General features: G+C 40.7%; 1 pseudogene; it reads right to left on the bottom strand.

Moving 5' to 3' along the window:
• Positions 1-1,938: 1,938 nt before the first annotated feature.
• LOC143683373 (actin-related protein 2/3 complex subunit 2 pseudogene) lies at positions 1,939-12,870 on the bottom strand (annotated as a pseudogene).
• Between the last annotated feature and the right edge of the window lie 10,623 nt (positions 12,871-23,493).

Below are 23,493 nucleotides of genomic sequence, written 5' to 3'. Positions count from 1 at the left end.
GAAGTTGGTTCCCGAGGCTCCCAGGTTGCTCCCTGGAGCTCTGTGCTCTGTTTGTGCCCAATCTACTTCGAGGACTTACGTCTAAGTCGGTTTACGGTGCTGCCACCGTCTTCCTTGAATAAATGCTGGTGAAGCCACCAGAAAAATAGGGTAAACATGGCCTCCCTTTTCTTCAAGACCCTATTGTCACCTCCTCCTGATAGAATCAGATAACAGGAAGAAATGTAAAGGCATGTGCTAAGTGTGACATTTCACGGTGGGACAGGATAATATCTTCAATGGAAAAATTCTACAGACAACCAATTAATTTCTAAATCAGCTCCTCTGGAGCCAGGCATTCTCTTCTTCAAATCTTTTCTGTGCAAAAAACCTACCTCCTTGCTCATGCACCATCTTTTGAAGAGGCTATCGCTACTCCCACCTGGATTTTCTTGCCCTGGGTTTATCATCTTCCCCCAGCAGTACTTGTCTCCACATGAGTTATTAAACCTAAAAATAGCACCCCAAGAGCTGCAGAGAGACTGTGCATAGAGCACTGTGGCAGGGCCTGCTGGACCTCCAGTGCACACATGCACGTGTCCACACAAACCCACCACACACACATTTTATAAATGGAATTTAATCTCAAATTTTTTGCAAGCTTTCCTTCTTTGACTCAAAAATTAGTCATGGAAATCTTAATGTCAACACACATATAGATAGATCATCTTTTTGAAAGACCTTTAGCTTGGTTCAAGTTTTTACTTTTAGAAACAAATCTGTGATGAACAAAACTTTGTATGTGTATCTTTGTGAATGTGGTTATTAGCATCTGTTATATTCCTAGAAGTTGAATTACTGAATTGAAGGTGGATATATTTGTAATATTTCCTGTCATTTATACTCCAAATTTCTAATCCCCATACACTAACCCAAGTCAGATAGTAATAATTTAAGAAAAAAAATTTTTGCCACTTTGATGAGTAGCAACTGATAGCTCATTGATTTTACTATATGCTTTAGTTTCTAGTGAAGGTGAATATCCTTTCATCTTTTCACCTCACCCTTCAACCAAGTGGATTGAGAATTATAGATGAGCGGTTCCTCAAGAAAAACTGTGATACGATTACCAAAAGAAAAATGAAGATGTATTATACAGCCCAAAGCACCATGTTTTTATAGTTTTAATTTTCATATCTTAACCTTTGATTCTCTAGAATTTATTTTAATGGCTTTCTTTTTCCAAATGGCTACCTAGTTGTCACAACATTATTTATAGTGTCGTCTCTTTTCCCAGAGCCATCTTCCTCATATTTTCAATTGTATGTACTTGACTCTACTGTTGGAATTTGTGCTTTGTGCTATTGATTTGTCTGTTAGTTCTTGCGTCTGTTATAATGATCACTGCTCTACAGTATATTTCGATTGTTGACAGGACAAGCCAGCTCATTTCTCTTTATTTTCAGAAATATCCTGCTAGTCTTACATGTTTATTCTTCTAGAGCAGTGGTCCTCCACCTTGAAGTCACTTGAGGAACTTTTTAAATTTTTTTTAAAGATAGAAACATTTTCTTTATTAATGACCCCAACCATATTTCTTTAGATACAGGAGTTTTGAACTCAAATACTTGGGAGAAAACAAGTTAGGATTGCATTGTCCTGCAGCTCATTACCTGTAACATATTGCAAAAGAGCTTGAGAAAGAGGGTGGAAGGGAAGGGAGGGAGGGAGGGAAGACAAAAAAGAATTAAGTTGATCAAGTGGAATTATTATATATATATATATATATTTAATTCTTGGGAACTATGAAGTCCTTGCAAGCACAACTCATTTTTGCAGATTATTTTCCAAACGTATACAAAATGGAACCAAAACAGAAAATCCCTAAAGAACCTGAAAAGGTGCAACATTAAAAGCTACGACTATCCAGCAGCAAGTGTTCCAGCCTTCAGGGGCCAGTTACTTCCTCCTTCTGTGTCCGGGAGTATAGAGGGATGAAAATGTCTTCCCTGTGATTGTTTTCATTTCATTTTTCTCAGCATCTGGGTGTGCATGGTTCAGCACCTTAAGGAAGTCAGATGTTTCTGTCCGCATATGTGTGTGAATAGAGGCCTTAGAGCACTTGATGTGTTAGTGCAGGTGGTCTCGAAACCCTCTTAGGTTGACAGTGTTGTCTCAGGCAGTGGTGTTGGTGTGGTGAGCAAACAGCACGGAGGTCATATAGCCAAGGTTGTCGCCCACAGCGGCATCTGCGTCTTTTAGCTGTGGCGGAACCAGTACCTGTGTGACTGGCTCTGAGCCCTTTTTTGCACTCCTGCATAAATACCGTTCCAATGAGCACACCGTAGTCATCTTTAAACACTGCGCTGAAGACTTGAGACTGTGCTTTTTGAACTCAACAAAAATAGTCTCATCATGCCTCTAATGGATCACTGCCCTGTTCTCTCTTTCCTTGCCCTCTTCTTGGCACTGGAAGTTTTTCTCAAAGACAGAGGCAAAACAATTTCGTTTCAACATGCCAGCCTGATGCACAACTGCATCCTTGGATGCAGGGAGATTTTCAAGGCCATATAGCAAAGAGACATTGTACCCTGATTCTGGATTTACCAAGAAACCCCTGTACACCTTCTTTAATAACTCGTCAGCACCATGTGCTTGAAGTCCCTTACAGAATTTCCAAGAAATACTGACCATCACCTTTGTTTTGTCTCCATTAAGGTTTGAAATATGATAGAGGACCCGATCATTACTTCTGCTGGCTCTGGTTTGTGTCCGGCGCGGCGTTCTCCAACGTGAGCGTAAACGTCACCTGCAGCAGCTTCTCACTGGCTGCTGGTCCTAAGCCTGCACCCTCCTGCCGAGCCGCGGCCACGGCCCAGCCCAGCCCAGCCCCCCGCCACTTGGGGAGCTTAAATCAACGCTGATAACCTCATTCTACACCCCCCCCCCCCCCCCCCCCCCCCCCCCCCCCCCCGCCCAGAGACCCTGATTTGATTGCTCTGGGTGCAGTCTGGAAATAGAGAATTTTAAAAGCTCCCCAGATGATTCTAATGTGCAGCCAGAGTTGAGCCCTATTTTGCCAGGCGAACCTTGAAAGCATTTTGTTACATTTCTATTATGACTTTAATTTGTATTCTATGGAACTACGGTCTAATTTAGGGAGAACTGGCAACTTTATAATATTGTATATATTGTATCAGTTTTAGTTCTTTGGTAGAAAAACCGGAAACGACTTTGAATGACTTAAAGAAAAAGACAAAACAAAGGAATGACTGACAGTATATGGTGTGGCTCAAAAACGAATTGGAATGGTGAAGAACCAGATTTGGAGATGGAAAGAAAAAGCAACTGCAGGAATCTGGAACCAGTTGAAACCAATTCTTTTCACATTCCACGGCCTTACCTGCTTGCTCTCTCTTTGAGGCATTGGGCTCAAATTTCAGATTCTGAAAGAGAATTCAAAGACCTTCTCTTAGACAGCTTGTCTAGTCCTTGGCTAGAGGAGGGTGAGATGTTTGAGTGACAGTCTCAAGGGGTCTGCCCACAAAGGGGCAGGGGGACCAGGGAGAGACCATCAGCAGCTGCTCCAAGAGCCAGAGCCAGATGCCAAGAGGGCCAAGACTGTAAGAATGGCCAAGAAATACAATGAAAAGTAGGTGTGCCATTTGCTGGGTGTGGGCAAAGTCTTTCTCTTCATTATTTAGATTTTCTGCAGCATTTCTTAGTGTTTTATAGTTTTCTTCCTATTTAATTTTCATGTTACTTATTTAGCTTATTTCTGTGTGTTTTGTGCATTTTGTGACTATTGCAAATAGCCTCTTTTTTGTAATTTTTTCTTAACCTGGCTATTGTCAATATGTAAGAAAGTTTTGTGTTTTTATGTCAATCTAACCATCTAATCAAACTCCCTTAATGTCCTTAAAGCTGAGCATTTCAGCCTCTTATCTATATGAGATAGATATCTAATAACGTATGTATATGTTATTTAGATATAGAGTTAAGATTCTGAAAGTAGTGATAATTTTGGCACCTCATTCCTAATATTTTCTCATTTTTGTTTTTTGTTCCTTTGTCTTATTATACTGCCTACCACTTCTACAACAAGATTAAATAACTGGCTACTTTGCCATGTTCATTTATGAAAATGATTCTTATATTTTATTATTAAGGACCACATTATCATGAGTACTCAATTTACCATGCTAAAATAGCAGTCCCTCTGTTGTTATTTTATAAGGATATTCTTGGTTTTATTTATTTATGTATATCTCAAAGAAATTTTTATTGCACCAATATAAATGCCATATAACTTACTATACCATGTTGTATTTTTAGGAGTTAATTCAAAAGCAGGGAGTAAACTAAGCATAAGGAGGATGAGAAACTAGAATTTTATAATTGATTATACAAATAGGAATTTTATAGATAAATATACTGGTAAAAATGAAAAACCTAAACAAGTGGAAATAGTAACATCAATAGACTTTATTCTGTGATTGTATGATGTTACTATTATACTTTTCCTTGCAACTTTCTGTATGTTTTAAATGGGTGAAGGAAAAAAATAATATGATTTTCATGGTCAGGTTCATGTGTCAACTTGGCCAAGTGGTGATACCTGTTTGTCTGGTTGGGCAAGTGCTGGCCTATCTGTTGCAATGAGGACATTTCATAGAATTAAATCATGATCATGTCAGCTGCATCCACAGCTGATTCCATTTGCAATCAGCCAAGTAGAGTGCCTTCTGCAATGAGTGATGCTTAATCTAATCACTGGAAGCCTTTTAAGGAGGATTCAGAAAAGACAGGCTCTCTTCCTGCTTTGGCTGTGAGCTTCTCCTGTGGAGTTCATCCAGACCTTCCATTGGGATCATCAGCTTCACAGCCTGCCCTGAGGATTTTGGACTCTGTGTTCCCACGGTCACGTGAGACACTTTTATAAATTTCATATTTTCCCTGTTGTGTTCCCTGTTGATTCTATTTCTCTAGAGAACTTTAACTAATACAATTGTACATCAAGAATACATTATTAATTGTTTTATCTTTCTCTTATAGGTGGATACCGAGGTAGTTTCCAGTTCCCAGTTTCAACCCTCACACTAGGAAAGACTCATTTTTATGAATGTACATCGTCAGGAAATAGAGCTCACCCTCATTTCCCACACACCAACCTCATTTTAGATGGACTTTCCTCCAAGCTAGCAGCAAAAGAAGCGCAGATAGATCTTTTCTCCTACCAGGAGTTATTTTGCTGTCTGTGGATTGCCCAGGCACCCAAGGAAATGATGATTACAGGGAGGAGATCATATTTGTCATGAAAATGCTTTTGCTTATCAAGGATTAAGCAAACATGCCCATTGCCTGGCACCCATGGTGCCTCCAGAGTAGTTGCTTCACTGACCATTTACTCAGTGATGTGAATAGAGAAGGTAAGCCCTGCCCAGGGGCAGGGTGAAAATCTGCATTTGGGATTCCAAGTGCTTTGTCCTTCTCTGTGCATTAGTCTTGCTTCAGAACACAGTGCCTTCCTTGTTCATCACCCTTTAAATTCCACTGATTCCGCATCAAAGAAAAAGCGGCCTGGACTACGGTGTTGAGAATGACATCTTCCTCCCCTTGAAGCTGAGGCCCTGGTGAGCATCACCGCCGGTGGAGCAGAGCCTGAAATTCTTCCTTGCTGAGGGGTGGTTTGGGCACTGGAGAGCCCTGCTCCTGTGGATCTGGATTCAGAAAAAGTTGTCCCTCTTACTTTCAATCTGTGGTTGGGCAGATGTTGATCTAAAGGCTTTTGATGTCTTTAGATATGGCTGATGCAGTTGGTCAAATCGAAAAGTTGATCCTTCGGCTGTCTGTACCAGATGCCACGGCAGGTCTAACTCAGTGGGTCCTGGATGTCAAGGTGTCCCTTCAGGAGGTTCCCATTCGGCAATCAGAGCTTGGCACCAGTCATCCCATTGCTGCATAAAGGAAGTTATGACTTATGGACCTAGAACTTTCCATTGTTTTTTATTATCAGGTTTATGCTGCAAATAGTTCTTTGCAATAATAGTTCTTTCTAGGCCAGTGTGTTCATTGTGATCCTGGCATTTTCCTTGGCACTGGGGAGGAAAGGAGTCTGACTATGTAAGAACCCCTTTCTGGAGGCAGTGCTGTTGGCAAGCGTCAAAGGTGGGTGAGAGTTCTCCTCCCCCTGCACAGCCTGGTGGCCTAGATCGTCACGACACTTGATGCCTGACTCATATAACTCCCAAAGGCATCCAAAGGAGCAAAGGAAGTGTAAAATAGAAAATGAGAATTGTGATTGATGCTCAAAGAATTGGAGGGAGGAAAATTATGGAACCTTCTTGGGACAGCTGAATGACTGTTTTGGTGCTGCTGAACAGTCAACCCTTTCTTCAGATTTGGGGCATCTGCCAAGGAATTCAAGGGTTCCCCTCTGCTCTGCTTTTGGGGCCTTGCCTTTCAGTTCTGAAACCATATCTGAATTCTTGATTCTGGAAGGCCTTTTCTTTAGCCAGTTCTTCCCTTGTAGCAATACCAGGGAAATGTTCTTCTCAAAGGCTTGAACTAGGTTACTGATTTGAGATCTTGTCATGTATATCCAGTTTCCTCTGTGTCCTGCTGCTAAATATTCTTTGAGTCTTAAGCAAAGGCCGACCCTGAACCTAGGTTTGAGCTTCTTCTAAGAAGTATTCAGACTTTAGTAGCTGTGCCTTTAATTGCCTTGGTCTGTGGTTTTGAAACTAAACCTGAATTCTAGACTCTGGAATACCAAGTTCTTTGACTAGCTGTTCTCTGGTAGATATACCTGGATAAAGGTTACACTTAAACCATGCTTCAGGGATATTCTTTTGACTATGGTTCAAAACAATCTTCTTTTACTGGGTTTCCTTCTATTCTAGTTTGCTAGCTGCCGGAATGCAACACACCAGAGACAGATTGGCTTTTAATAAAGGGGGATTTATTTTGTTAGTTCTTCAGAGGAAAGGCAGCTAACTTTCATCTGAGGTTCTTTCTTATGTGGAAAGGCTCAGGGTAGTCTCTGCTGGCCTTCTTTCCAGGCCTCTGAGTTCTAACAACTTTCCCTGGGGTGATTTCTTTCTGCATTTCCGAAGGCCTAGGCTGAGCTGCGAGCACTGAGATGAGGTATGCTGAGCTGCTTGGGCTGTGCCACATTGCACTCTCTCATTTAAGCACCAACCAATTAAGTCAAATGTCATTCATTGCAGCAGGCAAGCCTCCTAGCCGACTGCAGATATAATCAGCAACAGGTGAGGTTCATGTATCATTGGCTCATGTCCACAGCAACAGAACTAGGTACCTTCACCTGGCCAAGTTGACAACTGAATCTAACTACCACACCTTCTGTGGTGTATCATTTGTGTTGGTTAAAATCCACATTTGGAAGAGTCACCTGGATTACAAAGAGATTAGTAACTGACATGTTCTTGGTTTTAAATCAGCAATTGAAATGGTATTTTATTAGATACCTTCAGGCATCTCTTGCGATGATGTGCCAGTTAACCATTAAAAATTACGATGATGAATTATATTAATACAACTCATATGTTGAACCATCTTTACATTTTAAAAATGAACCCCATTGGTCTGGTATATTATTCTGTTCACTTAATGCTAGACTCTGCTTGTTAATACTTTACTTAGTATATTTGCATGAGCACTTGTATTGAGCAAATTTGTGAGAGTGATTGTAATTTTCTTCCTACCTTTTTTTTTTTCAGTATTATGCTGACTGTCAAAAATAGGTGGGAAACTTGCATTCCTTTACTGTGCTCTGTAACAGTTTAAGTAGGATAAAGAGGAATTATGTTCTATTTCAAAGCATTCACATGTGAAATCATTTGGGCTGGGAAATTTTAAAGGTGATTTGTTGAATTTCTCCATTCATTTCATAATTTGTCATTTGCAGTCAAATGTACTAATTCATATTCTCCTATAAAATTATCATTTGCATTCAGATTTCATATTTATAATTATTAGCACATGAACTATTCACCTATAATTATGTGCTCATGCCTTTTTTCCTTCTCATCTTTCCTAATTTTGTGTATTTGGGATGAATCCTAATTTAAATGTTCCCAGTATCTCACTACTGAAGGACTGATTTGGCGAATCCTTTTTGAGATGAGTAGTTATTCTGGTATTTCTTGCAGGGTTGCTTAAAATCTTACCATATACCATTTCAATTCAGAAAGGTAACATTTTAATTTCACACAAAATGATGCTGTTTTTGAATTTGTGAATAATTTGTAGCATTTATGAAATTATGTCTAAATATTTCTGAATTATGCTAAACCCAGGTAAGATAGGAACTGAGCTAACTAGCTTACTTGTCTCTCTTATGGGTTGAGGATCAACATAATTGGGGAGTGAAGCAGATCTGGACAAGTGGGCCCTTACCTTAATGCAGTCTTCAAATTTGTTAATTCTTCACGTCTCTGGGTCAAGTGATGTAAAAACAAATTTGTAAAAAATATTTTTATTGATATATATTATATATTCATATACCATGTCATCATCCAAAGTGTACAATCAGTGGCTCACAATATCATCATATGGCTGTGCATTTATCATCACAATCAACTTTTTTCTTTTTTGTGAAAAATAACATATATACAAAAAAGCAATAAATTTCAAAGCACATCGCAACAATTAGTTGTAGAATGGATTTCAGAATTTGGCATGGGTTACAATTCCACAATTTTAGATTTTCACTTCTAGCTGCTCTAAGATACTGGAGATTAAAGAACTATCAATATAATGATTCAGCAATTATACTCATTTGTTAATCCCCCCTTCTCTGTATAACTCCACCATCACCTTTGATCTCTCTCCCACTCTTTAGGGATATTTGGGCTATGTCCGTTTTAACTTTTTCATGTTGGTGGGGGTTGTCTATAATATGGGATGGGGGATGGAACTAGCTGGTGTTCTGGAGAGCCTGGGCCCTCTGCATTTCAGGACTTATGAGGTCTAAGGACCCATCTGGAGGTTGTAGGTTTCTGGGAATGCATGGAAACTTTGCAAAATCTAATATATTGTCCTAGGTGTTCTTTAGGATTGGCAGGAATGGTTTTGGTTGGGAGTTGGCAAACTATGATAGGTAGCAATGTCTAACTGAAGCTTGCATGAGAGTGACCTCCAGAGTAGTTTCTCGATTCTTTTTTTTCTTTTTAACTTTTTTTTATTGTATAGTATAACATATATACAAAACAAAGAAATAAAAAAGCAATAGTTTTCAAAGCACTCTTCAACAAGTGATTATAGGACAGGTCCCAGAGTTTGTCATGGGCTACCATATGAGTCTCTCATTTTTCCTTCTAGCTGCTTGTTTATAGGAGGCTAGAGGGCTTAAATACTTGTTTATCATCACAATAGACTTTTTTTTCCTTCTTTTTTGGTGAAAAATAACATATATGCAAGAAGCTATAAATTTCAAAGCATGGCACCACAATTAGTTGTAGAACATATTTCCGACTTTGACATAGCTCACAATCCTCACAATTTTAGGTTTTTACATCTAGCAGCTCTAAAATACTGGAGACTAAAAGAGACATCAATTTAATGATACAGCAGTTCTCGACTCTTTTTGAACTCTCTCAGCCACTAATACCTTCTTCGTTATACTTTTCTCCCTTTTGGTCAAGATGGCATTGTTGATTTCATAGTGACAGGACCAGGCTCATTCATGGGAGTCATCTCCCACACCGCCAGGGAAACTTTCACCCCTGAATGTCATGTCCCAGGTAGTGGGGAGGGCAATGGTTTCACTTGCAGAGTTGGGTTTAGAGAGAGTGAGGCCACATCTGAACATCAAAAGAGGTCCTCCAGAACCGACTCTTAGGCATACCTGTAGGTGTGCTAAGCTTCTCCGCTACATATATAGGCTTCACAAGAGCAAGCCTTAAGATCAAGGGCTTGGCCTATTGATTTGGGTGTCCCTAATATTTGACATAGTATGAGGGGTTTTCAGTGGTAAAGTTTAATAGTTCCATATTTTTCCTCCCATCCCTCAAGGGACTTTGCCAATACTTTTTGATCATCTGCTTAATATACTCTGGGACAATTCCTTTTTAAATTGAGATTTGTATCAAGATAAATGTAGATTCACATGCAGTTGTAAGAAATAACACGAAGTTCTTGTGTAAAATTTGCCCAGTTTCTCCCAATGGTAATATTTTGCAAAACCATAGTATAATACTATAGCCAGGATATTGACATTGACACAATCTACCAATCTCATTAGCATTTCTTCAATTGTACTTGTACTCATTGTGTGTATGTGTGTTTAGTTCTATGTAATTTTATCATATGTGCAGGTTTGTGTTTCCACCGCCACTGAGATCTGAAGTTCAATCACCGCAAGGATCCCTCATGTTGCCACTTTATAATTACATCCACTTCCCTTCTTCCCTTCATCTCTTCCCATCCCTAAACTCTGGCAACCACTAATCTGTCATATGTTTCTAAAATGTTGTCATTTCAAAAGCGTCATATAAATGGAATCATATGCTCATATTCTGAGCATAATTGACTAGAGATTCATCCATGTTGTTGCATGTACCAGCAGTTTGTTCCTCTCTATTGTTGAGTAGTATTCCATGGTAGGTGTGTGATTCTACTTGCTGACAGGACAGTCCTTTTTGATCAAGACTGGAGACCAACCACTTGAGTGGAGTTTGTCAGTCCAACAACTTTGGTCTGCAACCAGACTTTTGAGAACACAATGATACTAAAGAATTAAGAGTGCTTAATAAGTTGCTCTTCATTTTGTACTCCAGTTGCAATTATCTTGGGCTCCTAGAAGACTCAGTTCTTGCACTGAAAGGTGAAGTGATTATCAGACTAAAGCTGTGGAAGAAGACTTTGTTCCAAGAGCCTTTATGTGATCTAAGGTCAGTCAGCTGTTATTGCTGTTGTTATTGTTTACCTGAGACAATATTAGAAACAGTCTACATAAATAAATAGCTATTTTAATGTCCTTGTTGCTAAAGAAAATACCATGCAATGGGTTGGCTTAAACAATGGGAATTTATTGGCTCAACAATTTGAGGCTAGTAGAAGTCCATATCAAGTCATCTTCAAGGTGATGCTTTCTTCCTGAAGATTGACACTCTGGGGCTGACTGCTGGTGATCCTTGGGTCTTGGCTCCTCTGTCACATGACAGTTCACATGGTGGCTTCTCCTTGCCTCTTCCTTCTCTTCGAGGTTCCATGGATTTTCAGTTTCTGGCTGCTCCCTCTGTCTTTTTCGCTCTGTGACCTTCTCTATAAGGACTTCAGTAATAGGATTAAGTCCCATTCTGGGTCACACCTTATCTGTAGTAACCTCATCAGAAGGTCCTATTTATAGGAGTTCAAAACCCACAGGAATGGATTAAGTTTGTGAACATGTTTTTCTGGGGTGCATAGCTCCAAACTACAATGATGGTCCAGTTTTACATTTTGTTTTGGAAATGGAGTTCTATCCTTTTAACCTGATCAAAACTGTTTAGCTAACTTCTGCCTGGAGCTAAAATGGCCTGACAACCCCATGCACTGCCTCATCTCATGGGGTTACCTCAGGCATTGACCTTTACCCTACATCTCAGCTTTGCTGATGTGTCTTCCCAGGTGTTCCCACTGCCTTGTGTACATCTTGGAGACAGGGATGGTGGGTCACTATATATATTAAGTGCTTACAAGCTTTAACCTGACACTTGGAGTCTGGAACTTTCATAGACAGAATTCTGAATGTTTTTGCTTTCTTTCGTTTGTAGATATAGATCAGCATGCTACAAGTTTTTTATTAATTATAATAAATCATAATCCAGTCATTCATAGTCAAATTATGAGTGATAATTTAAATTGCTGGCCTTAGTGCAATCCCACAGAAATGCAGAGACATTTCTGAAATTTGAAAATGCAATTAAATACAACGATGGATGCAGATAGTGATATAGCATCTTTTTCTTCTAAGGAAATGAAGCAGGCTTTCCTCCACATTGCGTGACCACTCCTGGGGTAGACACAGTAATAAAAAGATGGAAAAATAGTTAAATAGCTATTAACTGGGACCTTACCATGCGCCTGCCCAGTACTATGTTGAAACACTTTGTGCACATTAGCTGCTTTAAACATATGAAACGCTTTGGTTTAAGAGGTGCAATAATTAACCCCTGATTCCTCCAGTAGTATGTGCAAGAAATGAGTTTGCAAACCAAGGTCTCACCTTCTTCCCAGCCTCTGCTTGTCTCCACCGACTTCTGTCACCCTCAAAAAGCACACATTCTGCTTTAGGCCATAATCCAGAAGCAATGGTCTCTGCGCTGATTTTAGTGTAACTTGCACATTGTATTAGAAGGTTTTCAGTTGCCAGAGGCAGAAACCCAGCTTGAACAGGCTCAAGCGAAACCAGAGGGTTTTTTTTGTTTGTTTTCTTTTTCTTTCTTTTATAACAAGGAAGGGCAATTCTGGAGCAGCTAGAAGGAAAAATATAAGAGGATTGTATGGTAGCCCATGACAAACTCTGGGATCTGTCCTGTAACTCCTTGTTGAAGAGTACTTTGAGAACGATTGCTTTATTATTTTTTAGCTATGTATATATGTTATATTACACAATAAAAAAAGTTTAAAATAAAAAAAGGAAGTGCAAGGATGTAGCTGGGGCTTATGCTGCCAAGCCCACCTCCTCCTCCTCATCTTCTGCACAGGATTTTCCTTCCCACAGCAGGTGACGGGGCTGGCTGCAGGTACCTCCCCAAGGGCAGCAAGTAGTCTGTGACCTGAGCAAGCCAGAAAGATCTGTTTCCCGCCCATCCCCACCCGCTCCGCCACTGGCTGAAACCCTGAGGTAAGGGGCTGATGGCTCTGCCCCGAGTGCGCTCCCATCCCTGGCCCGTCACTGTGATGGAGGGCTGGACCACTTTGTGTTGGATCCAGTCCAAGTCAGATGCCCACCTCCAGTTTGCAGCACAGTCGGTTCCCAGAGAAGCAGGAAGGACAAGTAGGGCCAAAAAGAGCAAAAATTGTGCATCAATCAGTGCGAAAGGGCCTGCCTGGGGCCCAGGGTAAGTTTCTTGGGCAATATGAACACTTTGTTCTTCACGAGGTAGGTATTGTGATGGGCATTACAGATTTTCTTTTTAAAAAGCCATGAGCTCTATTGGGTTCCAAACTCAATTTCTTTCTTCCTTACACATTTTGCTCATCAATTCAGGGGACTCATTTATGTTAAACACACTCACCACGACTGCTGTGCAAACCAATTAGTTCACAACTGGGGAAAGGAACCTCCAGGCATCAGGTCATTCTACCTACCTTCAGGCTAACCAGCTAACCTGGTGGACATGTGATTCATCAGACTGTTTTATGATGAGTAGAGGATCAAGGAATGAAAGGGCAGGCAAGGGGCCCTGAGGATGCTTGCTGAACAGCAATGTAGATTTGAGAAACTAATGTATGTGAGAATGCATCGAAATATCAGTTAAATAGATTGAGCTCTCACTTGTTGAGTGTCCCCAAGCCTTACCAAAACTAATGTAATTTTGAACTTATTGAATATTTTCTATTACATTTTGGGGAAAAGTTTAATTTCTTCATGGTTGAACTTAGTATTTCAACTAAATACAAACAGCAGAATAAATATCCATCTCTTGATTGTCACCTTGCAAAATAATCTAAAATTGTCAGCTTCTAAATTTTTTCATCATATAGTTGTGCATTTATTATCACAATCGACTTTTTTTGTCTTTTTTGAGAAAAATAACATATGTACAAAAAAGTGATAAATTTCAAAGCATATTATAACAATTAGTCATGGAGCAGATTTCAGAGCTTGATATGGGTTACAATTCCACAATTTTAGCTTTTTACTTATAGCGACGCTAAGATTCTGGAGCCTAAGATAAATACCTATATAATGATTCAGCACTCATACTCATTTGGTAAACCCTTCCTTCTCTGTAATAATTCCACCATCACCTTTGATTTTTCTCCCACTATGACCATTCTAAATTTTTCAGGTTGGAAGAGGTTGTTGATAATATTTTTTAGAGGGATTCTCTCACACTCTTGAAAAAGTTTTGTTAGATACAGAATTCTTTGTTGGAATTTTTTTACTTTCACTCCCACTGCCTTCTCACCTCCAGGGTTTATGCTGAGAAATCAGCTCTAAACTGTATTGAGACTCCCTTGTATATGACATGTTGCTTCTCTCTGTGGCTTTCAGAATTCTGTCTTTATCTTTGGTATTAGACAATCTAGCATGGTTCTGCTTGGGTTATCCTGTTTGGAGTTTGTTAGGTGTTTTGGATGTGTATATTCATGTTTTTAAATTAAACTTAGTAAGTTTTCAGCCATTATTTCTTTGAATATTCTCTCTGTCCCTTTTTTCTCTTTCTTCTCCTTCTGGGACTCCCACAACATGTATATTGATTGATACGCTTGTTGGTATCCCACAGGTTCCTCAGACTCTGTTCACTTTTCTTCATTCTTTCTTCCTTTGGCTCTTCAGACTTGATGGTTTTAAATGTCTTATCTTCAAGTTCACTGATTTTTTCTTCTGCCAGCTCCAATCTGCTACTGAGCCCCTATAGGAAATTTTAAAGTTTTGTTATGGTGGTCTTTAGTTCTGTTTTCTTCCTTTTCATAATTTCCATCTCCCTATTTTCTTTGTGGTCATCTATTGTTTTTCCTGATTTATTATGTTTTTTGTCCAAGTTTTCCTTTAGCTCTTTAAACATATTTAGGATCATTAAAAAAAAAATCTATATGTGGTATGCCTCATGTCTTTCCCTCCTTATTTGGAGTTTCTAAAGCTTTAATTTTCTCCTTTCCCTGGCCTATCACCTCCTGCTTCTTTGTGTGTTTTATAATCTTTTATTGAAACTGGACACTTAAATATTTTTAATGATCTGTTGTGACTAGAATTTAGGCTCTAAGGCGTCTGTTTTTTAAGATTGCATTCTTAAGGTGACAAAATTTTCCTTGAATTCCAAGAGCTAATGAAAAAAAAAAGGAAAAGAAAAGAAGAAGTTAAAGAAGGAAAGAGAGAAAGAAAACATTTTTCCCAGTCTCTAGAGGTAGAACTCTGCAAGTGCTCTCCTTCAGGGCTTATGCAACCATTGAAGTTATAGCTCATAGGGGCCTCCTTGATCCCCTTTGTGAATGTGTCTTGTCTAGGACATGAGCATATTGGCCTCGGAATCCCTTCATTCATATGGTTACAAATGTTCCCTCTCCCCGAGGAAACAGTTTTCTCATAGTCCCGGGCACTGCCCTGTTTGACTTACAGATAGCAATCTCTTTTCCTTAGGCAGCATAACTTGATGATTTTCCCACAGCATTCTGTAGGAGAGCTTGGTGAGCTGCCTTCTACATGCAGGGTGAGTTCTGGGACAGCAAGTCCTTCAGACTACCATTGGAAAGATTGGCGAACATACATGCCCCCAGTAAGTGCATGAGACTTACTCTGTTCCCTCTGAAAACAGAACCAGGGATCTTCACTGGGATTACTGGTCTGTTTTGCATAGAGTCAGTGAGGGGTGGGAGAGCAGCCAGCCAGGGGCCACAAGATCTTAATGTTTTTAAGTAGATTTTTTTTTCTTGACGTGGCACTTGTCTTGTTATTACAGTCATTTAACTGGTTTGTGGGGATTTGAGAAGGATGTTTCTGTTAGTTTGAAGCTCCTGGGGGTGGGGACAGGGAGGGCAGAGCCCTGAAACATCTCAATCTGCCATCTTGACTAGTGTGGCACCAGCACAACATTTTCAAGATTCATCCTTGTTGTGGCATGCATCAGAACTTCATTCTGCTTTACAACTGAATAATATTCCGTGGAATGTGTATGCTGCATGGTGTTTATCCAATCATTTGTTGTTGGACACTTGGGTTGTTTCCACCTTTGGCTATCATGAATAGTGCTGCTATGTGTATAAGTATCTGTTTGATCTGTTGTTTTGATTTGTTATAGCAGGTTCAGCAAGCTAGTACAAGAGTGTACAGAAGAACAGAGTGTAATGCATAAAGGTACTGGCTCTGGAGTCAAACTTCCTTTCATTCCTGGCTTCACCATTTACCAGCTGTGCAATATTGGGAAACTTATTTAATACCTTAGGCCTTTCTGTAAGTGTAGAACATTTAGATCAGAGTCTCGCACATAGTTAACATGCAATGTATGTTGGTTGTTGATGTTGTCATCATACCATTATTGTTATGACCAACAACAGTTTAAACATACAGCATGAAAAAAGATATCTAAAATATCAACAAAAAATAAATGTTTCTTGGAAATAAATATAATCAGTAAAGCCATTATATGCCAGATTATTTATAAAGGTTTACTGAAAGGTACTAAAGAATACATGGATAGAGAAAATTGTGAGAAGGTGGCAGAATAGGAAGCTCAAGGAATCAGCCCTTCCACCAACACAACTATTAAACTTGCAGGAACTGTCGGAATCAACTCTTCTGAAATGCTGGAGTCTAGTGGAACACTATTCGGCATCTGGGGAAGAGCTGGAGGAGGAGCTGGTAAATTGCGATAAAGTGAATTTCACTTTCTCTAGTGAAGACTTAGTCCTCCAAAATCCAGGGATGTGTGGTCTAATCACTGATTACTGCTTTTTGGCCAGCTACTTCAAATCACTGGGGATAGGCTCTGAGGGTAGTTTTAACTCCCCTCAGACCAAAGCAACAGAAAATTCTTAAAGACAGTACCCTTCCTTAAAACTACAGAAAACCATTAAAGGGTGAAAGTAACTGAACTAATGCCAAATCAAGAATACGCAGCTTCAAAAGCCATAAGAGAAACTCCTGGAACCCCTTCTGGTCACTCCCCCTGCCCTCACAACACCTCTGCCCCTTCCAGCCTGGTGTGCAGTCAGCCTAAGCTCCCACAGTGGATCCCTGACCCTGTCCTGGCAGAAGCAGAGTAAATCCAATGGGCATACCAGGATGTCTGTACGTTGGTGTGAATCAGTTGGGGAACAACCTGAAAGACTGACCTAAGAAATACTTCTCTGGCTCACCCTCCAAGAATTTTTCCTCTATGAAGAAGCAGCTTGGGACAGCTAAAGCTTTATAAGAAACAAGTGAGTAGTGTAGACAATCAAAGCTATAGGCTAAGCCCCCAATCTTGGAGTTTGTTCATATGAAACTTAACCCCACAAAGGATAAGTCAAGCCTACTTAAAATTAGGCCCAAGAGTCACCCCCAAGAGAACCTCTTTTGTTGCTCAGATGTGGCCTCTCTTCAGCCAACGCATCAAGCAAACTCACCACCCTCCCCCCTGTCTACGTGGGACATGACTCCCAGGGGTGTGGACCTTCCTGGCAATGTGGGACAGAAATCCTAGAATGAGCTGAGACTCAGCATCAAGGGATTGAGAAAACCTTCTTGACCAAAAGGGGAAAGAGTGAAATGAGACAAAGTGTCAATGGCTGAGAGATTCCAAATAGAGTTGAGAGGCTATCCTGGAGGTTATTCTTGTGCATTAAGTAGATATCACCTTGTTATTCAAGATGTAATGGAGAGGCTGGAGGGAACTGCCTGAAAATGTAGAGCTGTGTTCCAGTAGCCATGTTTCTTGATGATGATTGCATAATGATATAGCTTTCACAATGTGACTGTGTAATTGTGAAAACCTTGTGTCTGATGTTCCTTTTATCTACCTTGTCAACAGATGAGTAGAACATATGGAATAAAAATAAATAATAGGGGGAACAAATGTTAAAATAAATTTAGTTTGAAATGCTAGTGATCAATGAAAGGAAGGGATAAGGGGTATGGTATGTATAAATTTTTTTTTCTGTTTTCATTTTATTTGTTTTTCTAAATAGATGCAAATGTTCCAAGAAATGATCATGATGATGAATAGGCAACTATGTGATGATACTGTGAATTACTGATTATATATGTAGAATGAAATGATCAAAATAGGAATGTTTGCATTTGTTTGGTGATTTTTGGTTTTGGTTTTGTTTAAAGTCGTACAAGAGAGCACCTGAAAGAGGGAGAAAGGCTATTTCATGGGGAGTGGAGGAGGCATTGGAATCCTGTAAAGAGGAGAATTCCTAAGGCCACTAGCAAGGGCAAGCCTAGGATAAGACACTGGCTCAGAAGAGATAGGGAGGACACTGTACTTCTCATTTGCAGTGGGCTGATTTTGACAGTAAGGCTGAACCCTGAAGAAGAGCACCAGCCAGTGTAGAGTCAATTTGCAAAGACTGTGAGAAGTATTTTTTGTATTGGTTTGTTTGGTTTTGGTTAGCTCCTGGCACTCTAGGGAATCTGTCATTACACAATCTGGAAACAAACTGAAGAAAGAGGTAGCTCAAGGGCTAAATGCCAGTGTTAACATTTTAAAATGTTGAAATATATAGTTAGTGTTCTAGTTTACTAGCTGCTAGAATGCAATATACCAGAAATAGAATGGCTTTTAAAAAGGGGAATTTAATAAGTTGCTAGTTTACAGTTCTAAGGCCGAGAAAATGTCCCAGTTAAAACAAGTCTATAGAAATGTCCAATCTAAGTCATCCAGGAAAAGATACCTTGGTTCAAGAAGGCCAATGAAGTTCAGGGTTTCTCTCTCAAATGAGAAGGCACATAGCGAACACAGTCAGAGTTTCTCCCTCATCTGGAAAGGTGCATGGTGAACATGGTCAGGGTTTTTCTCCCATCTGGAGGGGCACATGATGAGCATGGCATCATCTGCTACCTTCTTCTCCTGGCTTCCTGTTTCATGAAGCTCCCCGGGAGGCATGTTCGTTTTTCATCTCCAAAGGTCACTTGCTGGTGGACCCTGCTTCTTGTGGCTATGTCGTTCTGCTCTGCTCTCTCTGAATCTCTTTCATTCTCCAAAATGTTTCCTCTTTTATAGGACTCCAGAAACAGTTTGCTTTTAGCTGGCAAGGTCAGCAATATACTTTCACTGTGCTATCTCAGGGATATATCAACTCTCCAGCCCTATGTCATAATCTTGTCTGCAGGGACTTTGTTCATTTCTCCCTCCCACAAGACATCACACTGGTCCATTATATTGATGATATCATGTTGATTAGACCTAGTGAGCAAGAAGTAGCTACTACTCTAGACTAACTGGCAAGGCATTTGCTGTAAGAGGATGGGAGATAAATCCAACAAAATTGGATTCCAAATTTTGGAAGGATTCCAAAATCCTTCCACCGCAGTGAAATTTCTAGGTGTCCAGTGGTGTGGGGCATGTCAAGATATCCCTTCTAAGGTGGAGGATAAGTTGTTGCATCTGGCCTCTCCTATGACAAAAAAAAGAGGCACAATACCTAGTTGGTCTCTTTGGGTTTTGGCGACAACATATTCTTCATTTGGGTATGCTATTCTGGCCCATTTATTGAGTGACCAGAAAAGCTGCTGATTTTGAGGGGGGACTTGAACAAGAGGAGGCTCTGCAACAGGTCCAGAGAAGTACATGCAGCTCTGCCACTTAGGCCATATGATCCAGCAGATCCAGTGGGGCTGGAAGTATCAGTGGCAAATAGAGATGCTGTTTGGAGACTTTGGCAGGCCCCTATAGGAGAATCACAACATAGACCCTTAGGAATTTGGTGCAAAGCCTTACCATCTGCTACAGATAGCTACTCTCCTTTTGAGAAACAGCTTTTGGTCTGCTACTGGGCCTTAGTAGAGACTGAACGCTTAGCCATGGGCCACCAAGTTACCATGAGACCTGAGTTACCCATCATGGGCTGGGTGTTGTCTGACCCACCAAGCCATAAAGTTGGGCGTGTGCAGCAGCACTCTATTGTAAAATGGAAATGGTATATATGAGATAGGACCAGAGCATGTCCTGAAGGCACAAGTAAGTTACATGAAGAAGTGGCCCAAATGCCCATGGTCTCCACTCCTGCCACGTTACCTTCTCTTTCCCAGACCAGAGCTATGGACTCTTGGGAAGTTCCTTATAGCGAATTGACTGAAGAAGAGAAAACTCAGGTCCGGTTTACAAATGGTTTGGCATGATATGCAGGTACCACCTGAAAGTGTACAGCAGCAGCACTACAACCCTTTTCTGGGGTGTCCTTGAAGGACAGTGGTGAGGGGAAATCCTCCCAGTGGGCAGAACTTCGAGCAGTATACCTGGTTGTTCATTTTGCTTTGAAGGAGAACTGGCCAGAGGTGCATCTGTATACTGACTCATGGGCTGCTGCTAATGGTTTGGCTGGATGGTCAGGGACTTGGAAAGACCATAAGTGGAAAATTGGTGACAAAGAGGTCTGGGGAAGAAGTATGTGGATAGACCTTTCTGAGTGGGATAAAAACAGGAACATATTTGTGTCCCATGTGAATGCGCACAAGAGAGTGACTTCAGTAGAGGAAGGTTTTAATAATCTAGTGGATTTTGCCCAGCAGGTTTTCAAAACTGTATGGGTCCTGTGACCCTGTGTTCCTTCCTCCCTATGGAAATAGGTATATGTATCCTATGAATGTTCTCCCTTTGTATGTTGGCAGCAGCAAATAACTTGCTTAGAGTTTTTATAGAAACAGAGCCAGAGGATAATTTTGCCTTAGGACAGACCATGCTTGTAATTAACTTTGAGATTTTGTACTGGTTTTAACCTTGTATTGTATTTGTAATATTACTGAAATGGTTTAAGGTTCTCTGATATTGTTTAGGAATGAATGTATTTTGTGTATGGGGAAAATATGTCTTTTTTAGGGTCCAGAGGGTGGAATGTGCTGGTTTGAAAGGATGTATGTTCCCTAAAAAGCCATGTTTTAATCTAAATTCCATTTCATAAAGGCAGAATAATCCATATTCAATACTGTATGTTTGAAACTAATCAGATCATCTTTCTGGAGATGTGATTTAATCAAGAGTGGTTGTTAAGCTGGATTAGGTGATGACATATCTCCACGCATTTGGGTGGGTCTTGATAAGTTTCTGGAGTCCTATAAAAGAGGAAACATTTTGGAGAATGAAAGAGATTCATAGAGAGCAGAGCAGAACAACATAGCCACAAGAAATAGAGTCCACCAGCCAGTGACCTTTGGAGATGAAAAAGGAATATGCCTCCCGGGGAGCTTCATGAAACAGGAAGCCAGGAGAAGAAGGTAGCAGATGATGCCGTGCTTATCACGTGCCCTTCCAGATGAGAGAAAAACCCTGACCATATTCACCATGTACCTTTCCAGATGAGAGAGAAACTATGACTGTGTTCATCACATGCCCTTCCACTTCAGAGAGAAACCCTAAACTTCATTGGCCTTCTTGAACCAAGGTATCTTTTCCTGGGTGACTTAGATTGGACATTTTTATAGATTTGCTTTAATTGGGACATTTTCTCAGCCTTAGAACTGTAAACTAGCAACTTATTAAATTCCCCTTTTTAAAAGCCATTCCATTTCTGGTATATTGCATTTCAGCAGCTAGCAAACTAGAACAGAATTTGGTACCAGAGCATGGGGTGCTGCTGCAGTTTGCAAATACCAGATGTTAGAATGTTTTTTTTTGGATGGCTAAGGGGAAGATTTGGGAGGAACTGTGAAGAGAATGATAAAGAAGTCCTGGAGTGCTTGAAGAGAATGTTGGTGTAAACAGAACCACTGCCAATCTGGACAAAGGGGAACACAAAAGGGACAAATTGGAGTTTGCAGAGTGAGAACCATGGAAGCTCAGGTCTGAAGCCAAGAAATCTCGGCCAGGAGAGTGGACCCACCCATATGAATGGAGAGGGTGAGTTTGCCCTGAGGGCAGAGGATGAGTCTCCCATCTCCTTACGGTGGAAGAGTTGTGCCACCTCAGGCCTTTGAGAAGGTACAGCATGCTCTTTGGGGACTGGGGAGAGCCTGTCTGCCACCACATGGAGGGGTTGAGCGTGTGCCCCAAAAATGGCAGAGAGCCCAGGTGTAGCCCTGATGCCTGGAGAGAGTGGAGCCGAGAAAAAGATGGTCTCCTCAATGTCTCCCAAGGTATTTTTGGAAAGAGGAAGCCACTGCATAGGCCCTTGGAAAGGGTGGGACTGTCACTTTCTAAAGCTGAAGGATAAATGACTTTCAGACTTTGAAATCCAATGGTGTTTACCCTGCAGGTTTTCCTTCCAATTTCTCCCTATGGATCCTGTGACTGTCCCTCTTTTGCATATTGGCACCAGATAACTTGTTTTGAGATTCATAGGTCCACAGCAGGAAGACAATTTGTGCCACTTTAATATCACTTACGGTGATGCATATAGTTGCCAAGTTGACAAGGGGTGGACATGTGGTAGTTAGGTTCAGGTGTCAACTTGGCCAGGTGAAGGTGCTTAGTTCTCTTGCTGTGGACATGAGCCAATGGTACATGAACTTCATCTGTTGTTCATTACATCTGCAGTCGGCTAGGAGGCGTGCCTGCTGCAATGAATGATGTTTGATTTAATTGGCTGGTGCTTAAATGAGAGAGCTCAATGTAGCACAGCCCAGGCAGCTCAGCATACCTCATCTCAGCACTCGCAGCTCAGTCCAGGCCTTTGGAGATGCAGAAAGGGATCGCCCCAGGGAAAGCTGTTGGAACCCAAACGCCTGGAGAGAAGGCCAACAAAGATCACCCTGTGCCTTCCCGTAAGAAAGAACCTCAGTGGAAAGTTATCTGCCTTTCCTCTGAAGAAATAATGAAATAAATCCCCTCTTATCAAAAGCCAATCCATCTCTGGTGTGTTGCATTCCAGCAGTTAGCAAATTAGAACAATCTCCAAAGGTCGCTGGCTGGTGGATTCTCTGCTTCTCATGGCTATGTTGTTCTGCTCTCTCAGAATCTCTCTTTCCTCCAAAATGCTTCCTCTTTTATAGGATTCCAGTAAACTAATCAAGACCCACCTAGAATGAGTGGAGATGCATATTCACCTAATCCAGTTTAACAACCACTCTTGATTGAGTCACATCTGCAGGGAGATGATCTGATTAAAGTTTCAAACATATAGTACTGAATAGGGATTAGAGGAAATGTCTGCCTTTACAAAATGGGATTAGGATTAAAACATGGCTTTTCTAGGGCACATACATTCTTTCAAACTGGCACATTCTACCCTCTGGACCCTAAAAAGACATGTTTTCCCCATATACAAAATACATTTATTCCATCACAATATCAGAAAACTTAAGCCATTCCAGTAACATTACAAATATAATACAAGGTTAAAACCAGTACAATGTCAGTTACATACATGGTATGTCCTAAGGCAAAATTCTTCTCTGGCTCTGAACCTGTAAAAACTCAAAACAAATAATGAGTTGCCAATATACAAAGGAGGAACAGTCATAGGATACATATAACCATTTCCATAGGGAAGAAGGAACACAGGGGTCACAGTTTCAAAAACCTGCAGGGCAAAGTCCATTAGATTTCAAAGTCTGAAAGTCATATATCTTTGGGGTTTTAGAAAGTGGCAGTCCCACTCTTTCCAAGGGCCTACACAGAGTCCAGCCTCTCTCCAAACTCAACCTTCGTGGCCACTGGGGAGACCACCTTTTTCTCGGCTCCACCCTCTCCAAGCATCAGG

The sequence above is a fragment of the Tamandua tetradactyla genome, chromosome 5 (assembly GCF_023851605.1).
Source record: "Tamandua tetradactyla isolate mTamTet1 chromosome 5, mTamTet1.pri, whole genome shotgun sequence".
Taxonomy (NCBI): Eukaryota; Metazoa; Chordata; class Mammalia; order Pilosa; family Myrmecophagidae; genus Tamandua; species Tamandua tetradactyla.
This window is presented reverse-complemented; position numbering and strand designations above follow the sequence as displayed.